Source organism: Mirounga angustirostris, unplaced genomic scaffold (assembly GCF_029215605.1).
Source record: "Mirounga angustirostris isolate CCGP_5_RB_7025 unplaced genomic scaffold, mMirAng1.0.hap1 SCAF_5, whole genome shotgun sequence".
Taxonomy (NCBI): Eukaryota; Metazoa; Chordata; class Mammalia; order Carnivora; family Phocidae; genus Mirounga; species Mirounga angustirostris.
Window position 1 is genome coordinate 36,447,803 of NW_026991713.1, and position 17,449 is coordinate 36,465,251.

A 17,449-nucleotide genomic window follows, 5' to 3' on the forward strand; every position below is an offset into this window, starting at 1 on the left:
TTATAGGGTTTTGAAGTCTGGGCCCCAGTGGTTTAATCCTAGTCTTTTAAGGCAAGGATCTGTTTGGGATTGGAAAACATTCATGATATAAAGGAGTTTAAGATTAGTGATCCCAGAGAGGTGAGGATCTTGAAGTGATTTTTCTTAAAGATTTTATTTATTTATTTATTTATTTATTTACTTGAGAGAGAGAGAGTGAGTGAGAGAGCACAAGTGGGAAGTGGAGGAGCAGAGGGAGAGGGAGAAGCAGACTCCCTGCTAAGCAGGGAACCCGATGTGGGGCTCAATCCCAGGACCCTGGGATCACTACCTGAGCTGAAGGCATACGCTTAACCCCTGAGCCACCCATGCGCCCATATTCTTTCTTTTTTTTTTGGAAGTGATTTTAGATGAGTAAACAATTATGTCATCTTGCCCAAATAAGCAATCTATTGTCCTGAGAAAGTGACTGGTTGAATAGTTTATTTTTCCAAATGACTTTTCTGGAAATAAGTTGAAGAGTAGCAGAATGTGCCACTCCAAAATATGCCTCTTTGGCATAAGAATTATTGGGGGCTGATTATTTTTTTTTCAAAGATTTTATTTATTTATTCATGAGAGACAGAGAGAGAGGCAGAGGGAGAAGCAGGTTCCCAAGGAGCAGGGAGCCCGATGTGGGACTCGATCCCAGGACCCTGGGATCATGACCTGAGCCGAAGGCAGACGCTTAACCATCTGAGCCACCCAGGCGCCCGGGGGCTGATTATTTTTTAAAAAGCTGAAGATACAGCAGAAGCTCTGAGAGTAGAAGTTACCTTTTTGTAAGAAAAATCTACATTTACAAGGAAATTTATTTGGGGGAGCGAAGCTGTACCAAGGGGAGAGTTCTTACCAGAAATAACCTTTCTCCTGAGAAACTTCTCTGCATGGCAGGACAACTTTTGTTTACCAAATATATGCTCTTCTTACCCTCCTGTGCGTGAGTTGCCTTCCCTCTTCTGAAGCCCCAGGATCCTATCCCTTTCCTTAGCTAACGGTGGCATAAAAACCTGTTATCTGGCCGCCTTTTGAATCTCATATTTTTGTGGTGCTCTCATAATGTATGTAGGTAATTGTTCTGCTGTGTTTTGCTCCTGTTAATCTGTCTCCTGTTGCAGAGTTCTCAGCCAAGAACTCAGAAGGTGGAGGAAAAATTAATTTTCCTCCACTTTAAAGCAATGAAGTAATTTACTGGTCTATAGCCTTATCTTCCTGGAAAAAAAAAAAAAAAAAAACAGTAAAGTCATATTGATATAGGCAACCTTAGGTCTGTTGAAATAACTTTCTAGGCCCAAGATGGAGCTACTCTTGCCTGGGATGCCATGTCAACAAAACAAAATTCAGATAACTTCTGTGTCCCTGCAAATGCTTCATTTAACCAGAAACACAATATATCCAGCCAGCCAGTACCCAAATGCCAAGCCAGTTCTGCACTACACTTATTTCCTTGCTTTTTATTTATTCTCTACTTTTCTCTTCCTTGTTTCTTATTCTTTCCTCTATAAAAGCTCACCACTTTATCCTGATTCGCTGTTCTCCAAATAGAGACTGTCCACTTTATGAAGTGTTAAATGAAGTTTGTATCACCTAAATTATCTTCTTTAATCATTTTATCATAGTTCTTAGTCTTGGTAGTAAAGTTCTGTGATGACACGTAGTCTTATTTTTCAGGGATATATAAAAATATCTGGAGAGAAAGACTGGAGCTATTGAATAAGCCAGGACTTTGAGGTCACCCGAGTCCTAGGTATAGACCTTGGAAAATTACTAGATTTCCTCATTTTTGAGAATTGAGACCAACCATGTCAACATGACTTAACCATTTACTTCAGGTATTTTTTGTTCAGGAAGATAAGAATGTAAACTAATATATAATTTTACTTACTGCTTTCAGAAATTCTTGCAAACTGTTTTTTTCTGGGCAAAGAGATTGTTCACTCTGGTGGACAGTTCTAGCAGAACAACAGGTTACTTACCTGGACAAACAACTCACTTGTCAGAAAACCTTACTATCAAGACTCCTTTAAAACTTACACCTTGCTGTGTCTTTAAATTTTTAACTATGATATCATGAACTGTTCAATCCTCAGTAAGTTTCCAGCCAGGAAAGACTGTGATAAACCACTTACTCGGGGTGCCTGGGTGGCTCAGTCAGTTAAGCGTCTGCCTTCAGCTCAGGTCATGATCCCAGGGTCCTGGGATTGAGCTCTGTGTCAGGCTCCCTGCTCAGCAGGGAGTCTGCTTCTCTCTCTCTCTCTGCCTGCCGCTCTACCTGCCTGTGCGTGCTGTCTCTCTCTCTCTCTGTCAAATAAATAAATAAAATAAAAAATCATTAAAAAACCACTTACTCTCAGACTCCAAATCTTTTAAATTTCTTTCCCTAACCCCTCCCCCACCCTTTATCCGTTGATAGATGGATAAAGAAGATGTAGTACATATCTACAATGGAATACTACTCAACCATAAGAAAGAGTGAAATCTTGCCATTTGGACCTAGATGGTATTATGCTAAGTGAAATAAATCAGACAGAGACAAATACCATATGGTTTTATATGTGGACTCTCAAAAACAAAACAAATGAAAAAACAAAACAGAAGAGACTCAGAGATACAGGAAATCAGTTGCTGGTTACCAGACAGGGGAGTGGTTGGAGGGCAGGCTTAAAATAGGTGAAGAGAATTAAGAAGTTCAAACTTCTAGTTATAAAATTAATAAGTCATGGGGATGTAATATCTAGCATAGGGAATGTTGTCAATAATATTACAATAACTTTGTATGGTGACAGATGGTAACTAGAGGTATTGTGGGGATCATTTTGTAACGTATAAAAATAATGAATTACTACGATGCACACTTAAAACTAACAGAATATTGTATGTCAGTTATACTTCAATAAAAAATAATAACTGTCATCTTAAAAAAAGAGAATGATAATAAATATCTTCCAGTTTGGTTATAAAAATTAGAATATGTACATATAAAAGTACTGAGCATAGTGTCTGGCATAGTAAAGGGACTCTTTAAATGGTAGTCATTATTATTATTATAGGTAAGTTTTGGAAAGATTATATTCTGCTCAGCGGCCTAATACCAGTGAAGAAATCTTTTTCCAAATATAAAGGTTGTATTTCTGAAAATCCCTTTGGCATAATTAAAGGATTTAAGAATCCAAGATGTTAATAAAAAAAAGGTAGGGTCTTGGGAGATTACATATGAAGGTCTTTAAAATGCTTTTTTACATTTGCCAAAATATAATAAAAATGATAGCGTATATAGTACATGCACTAAATTAAGAGAATACTTGTATTTGCACATTCTAAATAGAATTAATTTCCAGTTACCATTCCCAGCTGCCTCGAAGAAAAACCAGATTGTTTTTCTCAGTTTCTAGAGGCATTATTCCATTTACTTGATTGAATATAATATGCTACTCAGAGTCAGCCAGACTCAAAGGTAAGGACACGGTCCTTCCATACTGCCAAGCCAGATCAAGACTTCAGACACCAACTGCAAGTTTGGGGGTTTTCCAAAACTACCATCAGTTTTGGTAAGTCACTAGAATGACACGGAATTCAGGAAAGGGCTATATAGAACATTATAGTTTTACTATAGCCAAAGGATACAAATCAAAACCAGCCAAGGGAAGAGATGCAGAGAGCAGAATCTGGCATTGGGAGGTCTCCACGTGTGAAGCTTCTGCGTCCTCAGGGATGCATATCCTCTGGCATCGATATGTGGCAATATGTACATAAAGTATTGCCAACCAATGAAGCTCACTTGAGCTTCAGTTTCCAGAGGTTTTACTGAGATTTCATTATGTAGGCATCATTGATTGAACCACTGTCCATGTGGTTGAACTTAATGTCCACCTCCCACCCGCAGAGGTCAGGCTGATAGAACATGGTGCAAAACCTCAATTTTCTAATCACTTGGTTGGTCTTTTCTACGTGACCAGTCCCCATCCTGAGTCATCTTGTTACCGTGAACTATCTAGGGGCCCCCCATAAGTCACCTCATTACCGTAAAATATCAGCTGTGGTCTGAGGGAGCCACCATGAATAGCAAAGAGGCTCCTGTCAGTTGGGAAATTCCAAGGGTTTAGAGGTTACATACCAGGAGCAGGGACAAAGGACAGATCTTTCTTCAGGTGAAGTAAATTCTTCACTATTTAAATGCATAATACTAGGGCACGTTCTGCATGGAGCGCTGTGTGTTATATGCAAACAATGAATTATGGAACACTACATCAAAAACTAATGATGTAATATATGGTGATTAACATAACATAATAAAAAATAAATAAATAAATGCATAATACTAATATTTATAAACCAGTGAGCCTCTATAATGTGGCAAGCAATTTATATATTATCTCCAATTCTCACTAGGATTGGTATAATAATGTGTTACAAATCACATTTTAATGGCTAAGAATCTAAGTGCATTACCCAAGACTATAATCTAGTACCTATCTGGCCTATAATTAGAACCCTGATCTAACTTCAAAGATCATACACCCTTTCTGTCTCTAGTTTCTCTTTACTGTCAACAAATATGAATAAATACTATAATATTCATAGTATTTCATTAATACCATGGTCCCTACTCCAACACCTCTCATGGCTGTTCATCCATCCAAATACTCAATATATTTGTTTTTATTTTTAAACATGCCTTTTTTAAAAGACTTTATTTATTTATTTGACAGAGAGCGAGAGTGTGAGCACAAGCAGGGGGAGTGGCAGGCAGAGGGAGAAGGAGAAGCAGGCTCCCCGCTGAGCAGGGAGCCCGATGTGGGGCTCGATCCCAGGACCCTGGGATCATGACCTGAGCAGAAGGCAGACGCTTAACCGACTGAGCCACCCAGGCACCCCTCTGTTTGTTTGTTTAAGTAAAAATCCCTAAGTTATACTCCTTAGATAAGAACTTAAAATGAAAGCAATATACTCTACATTCTTTGAGGTAAGAAAAAGTATACACAAAGTAAAATTTAAGGGATGCATATTTTAGTATCCTCTGATTGTAAGGAACAGGAAACACTTCTGGATAACTTGCAAATAAATTTCTTGGAAGCATATGAAGTAATTCATAGAATTAAAGGAGAAGCCAAGAAACCAAATATTAAAATTCCCCTGGCAGAGGAGCCAATAGACAAGTTTGAGTTATGTCCCTAACTCTTGATAGCCATAACCAGTCTTCATGGAAAGGAAGAAGGATAATTCCCTACAGAAAAATCAAGGTACTGCTATTGTAAGAAGGAGGAATGTAGGCTTAAGAGAAGAGAGGGGGGCGCCTGGGTGGCTAAGTCGACTGAACATCTGCCTTCAGCTCAGGTCATGATGCCAGGGTCCTGGGATCGAGCCCCCCATCGGGTTCCTTGCTCAGCAGGGAGCCTGCTTCTCTCTCTCCCTCTGCCCCTCCCCCAGCTCATGCTCTCTCTCACTCTCTCTTGCTCTCTCAAATAAATAAAATCTTTAAAAAAGAGAGAGAAGAGAGAGAGATTTCCACACCAGGGGGGGAATTAGTGATAGGGGAAGAGCATACATATGAATAAGTATAAGAAGGACATTAGTCAAAATCTCCATGGAAAGTTTGAAAAAAAAAAAAAGCCCTCACATTTCTGTACATAGAAAAAATTGAAGGGAAGATTTGACAATATTAGGTCAGTGGCAGTGGAAAAATTTACTTAGATAAATGAAGTTGTGAATCATTAAAATATACCAAAAACTTGAACTGGTTTATCTGATTTTTCCACTGTGCTTTAGATATAAAATAGTGTGAGCAGAAATAGTACCAAAAAAGAGATTGAATCACATTTCTCATAATAAATATACAATCTACACAAAAGCAGGTTGTTGCTGTGGAAAATGCAGTTTTAAGACATAGCGCCCCCCCCCCCAATTCCCATGTTCACCAACATTGTTATCCTATGTGGTGGATTTATTACAAAAATGTGCCAATTTCCATTCCTCTCTATGTCCACCCTGCTGGAGATGTGATTCTCTAGTTCCTTCCATAAAGTCCTGAAGTTTTCCAGCCTTTCACGCTGGGCTAGCCTTATGACTTGCTTTAGCCATAATTATGTGGCCTGAGCCAGAGAATTCTGATTCTGAGCCCAGGCTTCAGGTGGCCTTGTACACTTCTGCCTGCTCTCTTGGATTCCTGCCGTAAGACTGAGAACAAGTTCCGTTAGCCTGCTAACAGGAAGTGAGGAAAACTTAAGAGGTGAACAGAATTGTCCCTCCTGAGGCCATCCTAGGACAGCCAGCCACTAGCTGCGCTTCTGTTGGCTGCAGAAGCATTAACAAGCCCAATTCAGGTTAACAGAGCCCTGCTGAGGTCTGCAAGACACCAGCGAACCCATGTACTCATAAGTCAAAATTAATGTTTATTGGTGTATGTTCCTCTGAAGCGTTGTGTTTGTTTTTCATACAGCATTATCAAGGCAAAGTGGAACTGAGTTGCTTTCTGCTAGATAACATCCCCTGAGAGTCAGGAATCAGAGATCTGCTCTGGTTCTTCCCTTTTCCTCTTGCCAATATCCACAAATAAGTAAGGAATGAGAATTGAATTATACTATTTGATCATCCTGTTTTCAAGAAGCATTAAGAGGAATATAAGAGAACCAAAGCAAGTAAATTTTAGGAAACCAACTTTCCTGTATGAACACATAACCGCAGCCTGAACTTACTTGATAACCATTAACTTTCCTCTTTACTTTCTGGCTTCTAAACCCAGACAAATGTCCACCTAAAATAAAAGAACTCATTAGTAGGTATCTTAAAAACAGAGCTATGAGCAACTTTTTAAAAAGAGGCTTTCATTAAAAATGATTTGCTTTTATGCTAACTATAAAAACTGTTCCTTTCCAACCCAGACAACAAGCCAAAAGTATCTCTTAAGCTTGGAAAATTACTTTTCCTGAAATTAAAGAAAACCTCAAGAAAACATGAAAGTATATCACTTGAAATCAGAGCTGAGAATGAGCACTTCACATTTTCCAGGTGAGATGGTGAGATTTATTAATGTATACTGCATGCTGATGGGGCGTTCAGAACTATGCAATGGACCCATGTGCTTCTGCATCACTTTTAAATATTTTGGACTTGACTCTTTTTTTAGGTTCCTTCCAGAGCAGAAGTTACTCAGCACCTCTATCTATGACAGAATCACATGGCACCCTAGCATGCAAATTTTTTTCTGTTTTTATTTGCCCTGACTAAAGTCTCAGAGATTTTGAGTTCTTTCTTTTCTAAGTCTCTCCCTACCTCCATATTTTCCTTAAATGAGTCAGATAATTTTAAAAGGGAATGAATAACCACCCCTAAGAAAGTGATAAGAATAGATAGCTTCCAAGTGCCTGTTACCCGAACGCTCTATGGGATGCTAATTTTCTCTTTACTCCACATTATGGCAACTTTTTATAACAGGTTAATACATGATCATTTGAAACCAGATTATATTCTTGATAGGTTACAATGAAAGGAGTCAATTTCCTGAGTACAAATAGATGACATCTCTTTGACTGCTATGATTGCAAGCTTTTTAATTATGGACTTTCCATTATAGTTTCGTACCCTTATCAAATAATTATTTTTCCACCCATTTCATTGAACAGCCTTCCCAAAGGGCTGAATTTGTTAATCCACATTTCATAGAAAGCTATTTTGTTTTGTTCACTTACATGTTTCAAAGAAGGGAGGGGGTTGCAAAATATACCCTGTGCCCCAAAGCAGGGATGAAAATGACAGGCTACTCCATGTGGGGGATAAGGGCAAAATACTGGTGTGCTGAACCAGAATACAGAGATGTTTCAAAGAGATAACAGTGGGATCATTTAAGAACAAACTGATAATTTGTCATTAAGGTATAAATATGCCTCAAGAATATCTGAATGGGGATTTGGGAGGCTGATGATAATTAAAAGATGCAGATTTTTGTGTAGAAAAGGAGCTCTTGGTTGAGGTGATCTTGCCTTGAAACGTTTGCTATCCAAAGGTTTGGAATTTGGAATGATAAAGGATGTTTTCAAAGAAGGCCTAAAAGAGAAAAAAGGACAAAAAGATTATATCTTGGCTCAGTCAAAAAATCAGAGTCTTGGGAACAGCTGGAGAGCTGGACCTAAATGTATAGATTGGGAAGAGATTAAAAAAGAAAAAAAAAAAAAAAGACTGTCACCATGGCCTGGCCTGGAGGAGAATGGCAAACATGGTCAAGTGTGTGGGGGGAGTTACAGAGGTAGAGAAGAGAAGTCACTTAAGGCCTTACCTGGGTAGGATCAGGCACCTATAGAAATCCAAAGAATGGACTAATATATCACTACCTGAACCCAGAACAGGCATCAGAAGATCATAGACTATCCAAAATTACTTCACTGGCAGGGTAAAGGGGAGCAGATACACGGTATATAAAATGATTTAATTATGTGCCAAGAGAAATGGCATTAACCAGCTTCATGGTCTTGTGTAACCCTTTGAATGCAGTTTCTTCACTTATAAAATGAAAAGGTTGTGCAAACTCATCCCTTAGATTTCAGCTCTCATATTCAAGGAACCTGGTACTCGTGTAAAATCCAGATTGCTTTTAATCTGTAGATCAGCATTTCTCTCCCGGGGGGAGGAGTATTTGACGATATCTGCAGACACTTTTGGTTGTCACGACTTGGGAAATTCTACCGGCATCTAGTAAGTACACGTCAGGGATGCTGCTAAATATTCTACAATGAACAGGGCGGCTTCTCCCCACCTCCAACAAAGAATTACCTAGCCCAAAGTGTCAACAGTGCTGAAGTTGAGAAATCCCACTCTAGGCCAAAATTCCTATGCATCCAATTCTTATTTACTGAATAGTTCGTTCTACAGCTCGTCTAAGAAGAAAATACTGGTGTAAGCATTCCATTAGAGGGAATAGTCATAAACTGGGATCAGAGATTTCTAAAGGAAAAAAGTTTACACTCAAAAATTTGCACTGAGTTAAGAATGTCATGACCATATTTATCACAGATTAGCAGTGGAAAATTAATTCTCTAACGAAGACCTATTCAGCAATGGGAACAGATTTTGGTAGCCAGGAGATATGGATTCCAGTGTGTTTGGTCTGGTCTGTCATTAACTAATTGTAATCGGAGCAGGTCACTCAGTTACTGAGAGTTGGTAGTCAGTAGTATAGAGTTAATATCTGTTTTACCCTCTATCAGGGTTGCTATGAAAATCAAAGGAAGAGAGATCTGAAAGTGATTTGAGAGGTTGAGTGCTTCACTATGTAAAAAGTGATTTATGCTTGTGTTTGACATTATTTAAAGCATTTTCTCAGCTAAGTCTTACCATATATGAAACTGAGCTCAATAAAAATTCAAATTCCAATTTAGGAAGGTATATATTAGCTATTATGCAAAGTATAGAAAATGAAACAAGTTTGTGTTCACTAAGAGTGATAGTCTAGTTTAGGAAATGTATCAGCTACCTATTACCATAATAAACAATTATAAAAACCTAAGTGTCATATAGCAGTATGCATGTATTGTTCATGTGTCCAGGATCAGCTAGGGTTTAACCAGGTAGCCCTGTCTTGGCTTAGCTCACTCATATATCTGGAGGTTGGCCAGCTGTCAGCTAGGATGCTTGACTGGGGCAACTGGCTCTTCTCCATGTATCTTTCATTTTTGTGTAAACTAGCCTTGAGCAAGTTCTCACGTTGACAGAGGACTTCTGCTGACATCTTGTGTACTATCTTCCTGTTGCTCAGAGCAACTCCCATAGCAGAGCTCAGTGTCAGAGGGTGGGCACAACATTTCATCCACAGTGAGCGAACGCTACAAAGTTACACGGCAAAGGATGTGGAACCGAGGAGTGGTCAAGATTTGAGCCAATGATGTAATCTACTTCAGGAAACAAAATGGTCATTGGACTATAAGGAGTCACATCCATACCTGATAGAGAGGATTATACATTCCCCAGATTTTCTGGATTTTGAGTTGGATGAAGTTACTGAATGCAATTCTGAGTTGACTTCCTTGAAGGGGTAAGGAGTTTGTTTCATGAATAAGAAGAGGGGTATTCACAAATGTTTTTAGTGGTCAGAGATATGGATGGTGGAAAAGACTAGCTGTGCATCAAAGTTTTGCTTCCCTTTCTCCCTAAATCCATATGGGAACATATGACTCATTTTCTCCAGTGGAATATAAGCAGAAGTGACTGTGTCATTTCTAGATTAGGTGGTTAAGAAGTAGTTGTGTATTCCCTGTTTTTCCTTTTCCCAGGAGGCAAAGTACTTCAAGGCCCTAGGAGATGGTGGAGCCACAAGATGGATGAAAGCCAAGTCCCTGAGTCTTCATATAGAGGAAAGTCACTGCCAACCATCAATAACATCATGGGACCAGTACCTGAGTTTCAAATAATGGTTGTTTAATCCACCAAAATTTTCAGACTTATTTGTCACACTAGTTAGCATTATCCTAATATGACAGGATTTTTAATATAACACTGTTATCAATTTAAAATTAAAAAGAAAGAAAGAAAGTTGGTCTTTCTTAGAAGTTTAGTATAGCTTCTCACCCACACCCGAGAATTTAAATTTCTAACACACTGTCACCAAGTGAGTATCTAATCCACTTGAATATTTCCGGTGATAGTAAGCTTACTGACTTCTGAAGCAACCATTTATCGTTAAGAAAATTCTGTTTTTAGGAAAAGCTTTCCCTACTTCGAGCTGCATATCCTTATATGTCTACCCATTTATCCATTCTAGAATTACCAAGCCTCAGTTTATTTCCTCTTCTAAAAGGCAGATCTTCTATTATTTCAATTAAATCATGCCTTAAAGAAAATAAACTTTAAGCTATCTTTGGGACACCCAGCAGCAGTATTTACATATCAAAGCTTCAATGTTCTTTGTAAACTGTGAGAGCCAGGAGTGACACTAACAGGTTGACAGGTTAACTTTTATTGTGTAGTTGAGAAAACGAAGACATTAAAAAAATCTAATATACAGAATGAAAGTCACAGAATAAGTCAGGGCAAAAACAAACACTTGAGCTTTTTAAGGGCTTCCAACATAGTGGTGGAGAGAGACCACAAAGCCATTTTACAAATATACGGATTTTACTATGTTGGGATTTGATAACTTTCTGAGGTTTTTGTTCCAACATTCTGACATAAAGAAGGATTTGTATTAACTAAGTCAACTAGAAAAATTTTTATGTAATTTCTAAGAAATTCTGTTTTTTGAAGTTCTGTAACACCAACATCTTGTATCCATTATTTTTATTTATACTTTTTTCTCTTGCTTGAATATTGGTTCAATTATGCAAAGCTTCCAAGAGGAAAGCTTCATATTGAAAACTTCTGACCCCTTCGTGCATTTTTACTAACCACTCAAGATTTTTTTCCTTCCCCTAAAATGCTAGAACATGGTAGATGGCGACCTCTACTGGTTCTAAGATAATGTAGGTAAAGTCACTGACAAATTCCTGCAGAGTAGCCACTTCAGGATGCATAAGGAAAAACTGCTAGCATGAATTAAAAAGCCAATGTTTAAGAAAAATAACAGATCTCTGCTGGTTTTAATACAGTTTCAAGTTCCATATTCAATAATTTATTTATTTTAAGAAATGCATGTTGGGTTTTTACTACCTCCCATCTGTGTTTTTTTTATCTTCTGAAAATAAAAGCATAGTTGCTGGAGAGGGTCAGTAAAACACATATTTTAGATTTCAAAAATGATGCTTGATATATTTTTACTTACATACTTATACTTGATAATATATTTTACTTACTACAAAAGGAACACAATCTTGTAAAAAAAATTCAAACACTCCCAAAACGATACCAATAAAAAAAAAGTGAATCTCTTCATCAGCACCTCACCTAGCCCTACTTTCCAGGATTTGGATTAATCTACCATGAAAAAATTTATTTTTAGTGTGTGGATTACTTGGTTTGAGATTTTAGGCTTAGTGTGGATGGATGGAATTTAAGCATGCATTGGCTTTTAGAGTAACAGGTAAGGAGAAAAAAAAAAAGGAATTTTTTACATGCCCTTAAAGAACTTAATACTCAAGAAGATTGCCCGCTGGTCTTGCTAGAGGGAGAACTTAATCAGTTCTTTCTTCTATAAGTGTCAGAGTGCTAATAGTAATTTCCAAACAGGTAGGAAAAAGAAAAAAAATGTGCTTGAATATAGATACCCTATATGTAGGTTTTCAAATTTAGTACAAGGTAAGACTTGATTTTTAGGCTTGTCTTCACTTTCAGTGGAAAGCTATTCCACCAGCATTAATAAAATTAAGTTACTTTTCATAGCTGGCCAAATCTCATATAAAAATAACAGAACATCAAAAATCACTGAACAATAAACATTCTTAACTGTCCTTTTGCAGACTACTTATTACTAGATATTCAAGACAAGACAATGCCAAAAAAAAGAAAGAAAGAAAGAAAGAAAAAGCAATCTTCAAAGTTTCTTGGAGTTCATGGTTTGATTTAACTGTGAAAAAGAATGAATATCAAAGAGCTTACTTATTCAGGATGAAAAAAAGGGAAAGAAGTAAGTGTTCCTTTCTAGAATGAAGAATGTTCTATGCATGCAAATTAGAAGTTTTCTAATGTTTCAAAAAATGGTAATAGTTTTGATAGAAACTATTCAAAAATGAGTAAAATCCTAGCTATATCAGGTCCTTGAAAATGGGTTTAAAAAATAAATTCTATTCCAAGGAATTTATTGTATAGATACAGAATAAAATATCATTCTCCAACAAATGTAAACATTCACTAGCAGATTTAATCATTTGTCCTAAATTACAAGAGTTTGCTCTCTAGTTGTTCTCTAGTTAGAAGTTTTCAAATAAGATTTTAATGATGACTTAGGGTAGAGAACCAGCTCATGCTAATGAAGTGCATCAGGCTAGTGGTTTTCTTTCTTTTTTTTTTTTTTTTAAAGATTTTATTTATTTATTTGAGAGAGAGAGAATGAGAGACAGAGAGCATGAGAGGGAGGAGGGTCAGAGGGAGAAGCAGACTCCCTGCCGAGCAGGGAGCCCGATGCGGGACTCGATCCCGGGACTCCAGGATCATGACCTGAGCCGAAGGCAGTCGCTTAACCAACTGAGCCACCCAGGCGCCCCAGGCTAGTGGTTTTCAATTGTGGGTCTGCCGACCAGCTCTGGTTTCCCACAATATTTTCACTGGTCTACAATGAAATTAGAACACTAAAATAAACCAAGATGAGTTTTCATGAAACAAAGTGCATTAAATTTAAAGATCTGTGCTTCAAACTGTGTTTGTGCTGCCAATTATTTTTATGGAAAGATAAAGGTGGAATACAATTAAAATTAAGAAAAATAAAATAAAAACTGATCTTATCTGGCAAAAGAGAAAAAAATCGACAATGCTTTGGTTCCCTCCTCCCGATACGTTTGAAATGTTACTTATCCTTAACTACCGAAGACTGTAGTTACTGCTCTGCCAGTCCTCCACTTTACGTTTTTCAAAAAAGGTCACCAAACCCTAGGTCTCAGGGATGAAACTTCTGAACCAAGTTTCCTCAGGTCAGAGTTGGTACAGTACTTACAAGATTCCCTATTTATTAGTAAGAGCCCTGCGAAAATAACGTGACATCATAATTTGCAAATAGGTATGGAACACTTGCATTTCGTGGAAAGGGTTTTTTTTTTTTTTTTGGTCTTACGGTTTTTGAGAAACACTTGTGAAATCCACATGTATATCAGTGGGATTTATCTTTCAGAAATGGGAAGATATGTTTTGCCAGTCATAAATGAACGGTAATCCCTGTAGATTCAAGTTTAATTCAAAAACACGCTCTCCAGAGCTGCTAAATTTGGCAATCCACATTCTCTCCTCCATATGCTCTCCTTAGGGGATTCTACATACATTGTCCATAATGGTTTCTACTTAGGATGTCTGGAAAAATAGATATTGTGGTCACAGAAGGGCCATTAAAGGGAATTTGAAAACAGATCCATTAAGTTGAAGTATTCAATTGTAAGAGTCTTCAGGTTGGATGGACGATGCTAATTGATATTCAAGGACTAACCCATGCGCCTGATCCTTCCATCGCAGCCTCTAACTACTCACGTTTGCATAGTTTACCAACCAGGTTTGGTATTATCCCTGGAGAGAGGAATATTAGCAGAACGCAGTGTGCATAAAAAGTATAGCAGATAAATAATGAATTGTCCCTAAATGTGAACCTCATTTCCATTCCATTCTGTTGTTCAGTGCCTTCACTGTTTCAAATAGCCATCTTTTTTTCATTAATTACATCAGCTCTGCTTTTGTTATGTCTTGTTGGAAAAGAGAAAAGAAAGTTTCCATTATTTCTCTTGTAGACTGTGGAATGCAGCAGCTGTTGTGTTTTGCAAACATTCAGTCATATCTTAGAATCTCTGGTCAGTTTTTGAATGGATTTAAAAATACTTTGCTGTATTGCTATGCTTGCTTTCCCCGAATTTGTGATTTTGTGCCTCTTTTCTCTCTCTGCTCATCTTTTGTGGCTTTTCTGTCTTTTCCTCCACCTGGCTCTCATTTTCAAGCCTTATAATAGTTCTCAAGAGCAACAAAATCCCCCAAAGCTTTCCCAGCTTGGCCCTGTCTCAGCAATACAACACTATTTTTGAGATTTTTTTTCTAGGTTTCTTTTCCTTCTGTTTAAATGATTTTCAGGACACAGTCCCTATTCTGCCATGCAAACTAGCTGCTGTCTGTCAAACGACATCTCTGTGGTCCTTGTCATGTGACATTTAGCTAAGGATGCACTTGCAGTGTTCCTTACTGCGGCTGCCTTCACTGGGAATAACAGAACGATTCTCTGAATCAGGTCAGTAGTTCATGAATTTGAAAACTTCTTACCCACCCATTGTCTCATTTGATCCCACATGGATCCTGCAAAGCAAACAGGATAGATGTTACTCTTCACATGTGATAGATCAGGAGAAATATGGTGGTAAGGAGTTACAGACCTGGACCAGCAAGCTCTAGTAAATGGTAGAACAGGAACAAAAAGTCTGGTCTTCTGTCTTCAGTGTTTTTTCCCGTGTTTCTCGTGGGTTTCTCTTTCTTTATCTGTAAAGTGGGGAAAATACTAACTTTGTGGTGTTTTGAGGAAAAAAAAAAATCTAGGTAAAACACTTAGGACAGTGCCTGGCTCCTAGTAAGTGCCCAGTAAATGTTTACTGTTATCCTTTACTTGTCACAGAACAGATAAATTAGCTGACTAACATGCACATGCAGCTAATACATCGTGGTGTATTAGTCTACAAAGAAGAGGTTTGTTGTTGTTGTTGTTTTTAAGATTGTAAGTAATCGCTGCACCCAACATGGGGCTCAGACTCACAACCCTGAGATCAAGAGTCACACGTTCCACCAGCTGAGCCAGCCGGGCTCCCCCTAAGCAGAGCTTTTAAGTAGCCATTGACTAAAATATAATGATTGGAAATTTATGTTTGGTTACAGCTATTCAGCAATAACAACTCTCCTCCCCTGCTCCCACAAGGAAAATTACACATGTAGGTTGATTCTTCTATACAATGAAAGCAGCTATTCTAAATGTAGTATGGTGTACATGTGAATAACAGATTCTGGACTCGTATCCTTTCTCAATTTACAAGCTGTCTGATTATGGTTTGGACAAATTATTTCCTCTCTCTGTGCCTCAATTTTCCTATCTACAGAATGTGGATATTGACACCTATCAAACAGTTTTGTTGAGGGGACTACGTGAGTATAATAGGGATGTTTAATCAGAATTTTTGACCAAGGCACCAAGATATAATAGATATCAGATATAACAGGTGCTCACAATGCAGATTTACAAAGAAAACACTCAAGTCCATTGAGATTATGAGTCCTTTACCCAGGGGCCCTTCATTCAGAGTGCATTTAGATGGAAAAGGACCAGACAAGTTGAGATTTAGGACAGATTTGTCAGGAGACTTTTTTTTAGGTGAGAGCTGTACTCTTACCTCTCAGGTGGGGAGGGGTATGGTGATGCTGCTTCCCAGTGGTAGGTCAGGTGAGAGGGGTTTCAGTGGAACCACTCAGAGAGCATGACAGGTATTCCTGGGCTCCATGGACTGTGAATTACCTCATGCCTGAGGAAATGAAAACATCTGATGACAACAGAGCAAACAGGCCCCTAGGAAGTAATTGCACCTGCCTTGTTATATAGCAAGTGAAAGGTGTTATTGACCTCCAAACGAAACGTGGAAACTATGATTGTGATGCCAACCTGGGGTTGTTTTTAAAGGGATCTCCCTCAAGTACATAGTCTACCAAGGAAAGAAGGTGGTAGGCACACAGGCTATACCAGCTGGGGCAGCAACCAAGGGAGGACAGTGGAGTCCAGCCAGGGCAGAGGCTCAGCCAGTGACCTGGGAATCTTACCTGGAGGGTTCCAGGAGGGAGTCCCCAGAGATCAAAAGGTTCCTATACAAGAACAAGTCGGCATCAACTCCCACCCCAACAACCTCTTGAGCACATGCAACCATCTTAACAAACATGCCCGTTGGGGGAAATTTTTCTTCTGCCCTCTCTCTTGCCTTGCCTGAGCCTTCTTGCAGTGCAAGCAGCCAACCAAAGGCAGGCTCAGGCCCATGAGGACATGAAAGCAGGAGTGTTTTCACTTTAAATCAAGTTCTAACTTTTGATCATAACACAATAATGGATGTTTTAAATTATAAATTAGATCATGTTTGTGATTTGAAGTGATTGTAGGACTATTATCTAAATATAACTTGTGAAGTCATAGGCTGGCCCAGGACGTCATCCAAACAGGGAAAGGAATAGCCTCACTGAGCAGGATTAAAAGGAGGGAGAAGACAAAAATAAGATTATTTTGTAATTATATCCATGGCCTCTAAGATCAGTAAAGAATCTTGAATATAGTATGTTCTCCAAGCTATTAGTATTCTTTTTTCTTTGTTTTGCAGACCTATTTTCTTAATCTGAACAAGAGAAACTCTGAATGCAGAAGAGTATTAAGAAAATTTAAAATATTTAAAATCTTTCAGCCAATAGAATAATAAGCCATCGAGTTTCTGCTTGATTACTTCCAGGAGTAAGGAACTCACTAGCTTATTAAACTGCCTGTTGGAAATCTATAGATGTTAGAAAGTTCATTCTTCTTCTAGAAGAAAATACATATTCATATAATTTCTATCCATGTGTTCATGTTTTATCTGCTGGAGGAATACAGATCATATTTAGCTGAAATTCTGTGGGATTTCTTCTCTCTTCTACATAATATTAGAAGATGGTTATGTCTTCCTTTAGTCTCTATTTTCAGCCTAAATGTTACTGTTTCCTCCAACTATTTTTCATATAACGTAGCATACTGATCATTTTGATCCTCGTCTGCAGGTTTTCTGGTTTGTTGATGTCCCTCCTCTGAACTGAGCATGAGGCCCAGATGTAACCT

General features: G+C 38.1%; 1 protein-coding gene across 1 annotated transcript in view; it reads right to left on the minus strand.

The window, feature by feature from the left end:
• Positions 1-7,967: 7,967 nt before the first annotated feature.
• METTL25 (methyltransferase like 25) overlaps positions 7,968-17,449 on the minus strand; it is a 158,646-nt gene continuing 149,164 nt past the window's right edge. The window contains exons 15-16 of the mRNA XM_064590833.1: positions 15,996-16,124; positions 7,968-15,096 (exon numbers count right to left, since the gene is read on the minus strand). The gene's annotated coding sequence lies outside the window, so the exon portion shown is untranslated. The remainder of the gene's footprint in view (positions 15,097-15,995; positions 16,125-17,449) is intronic.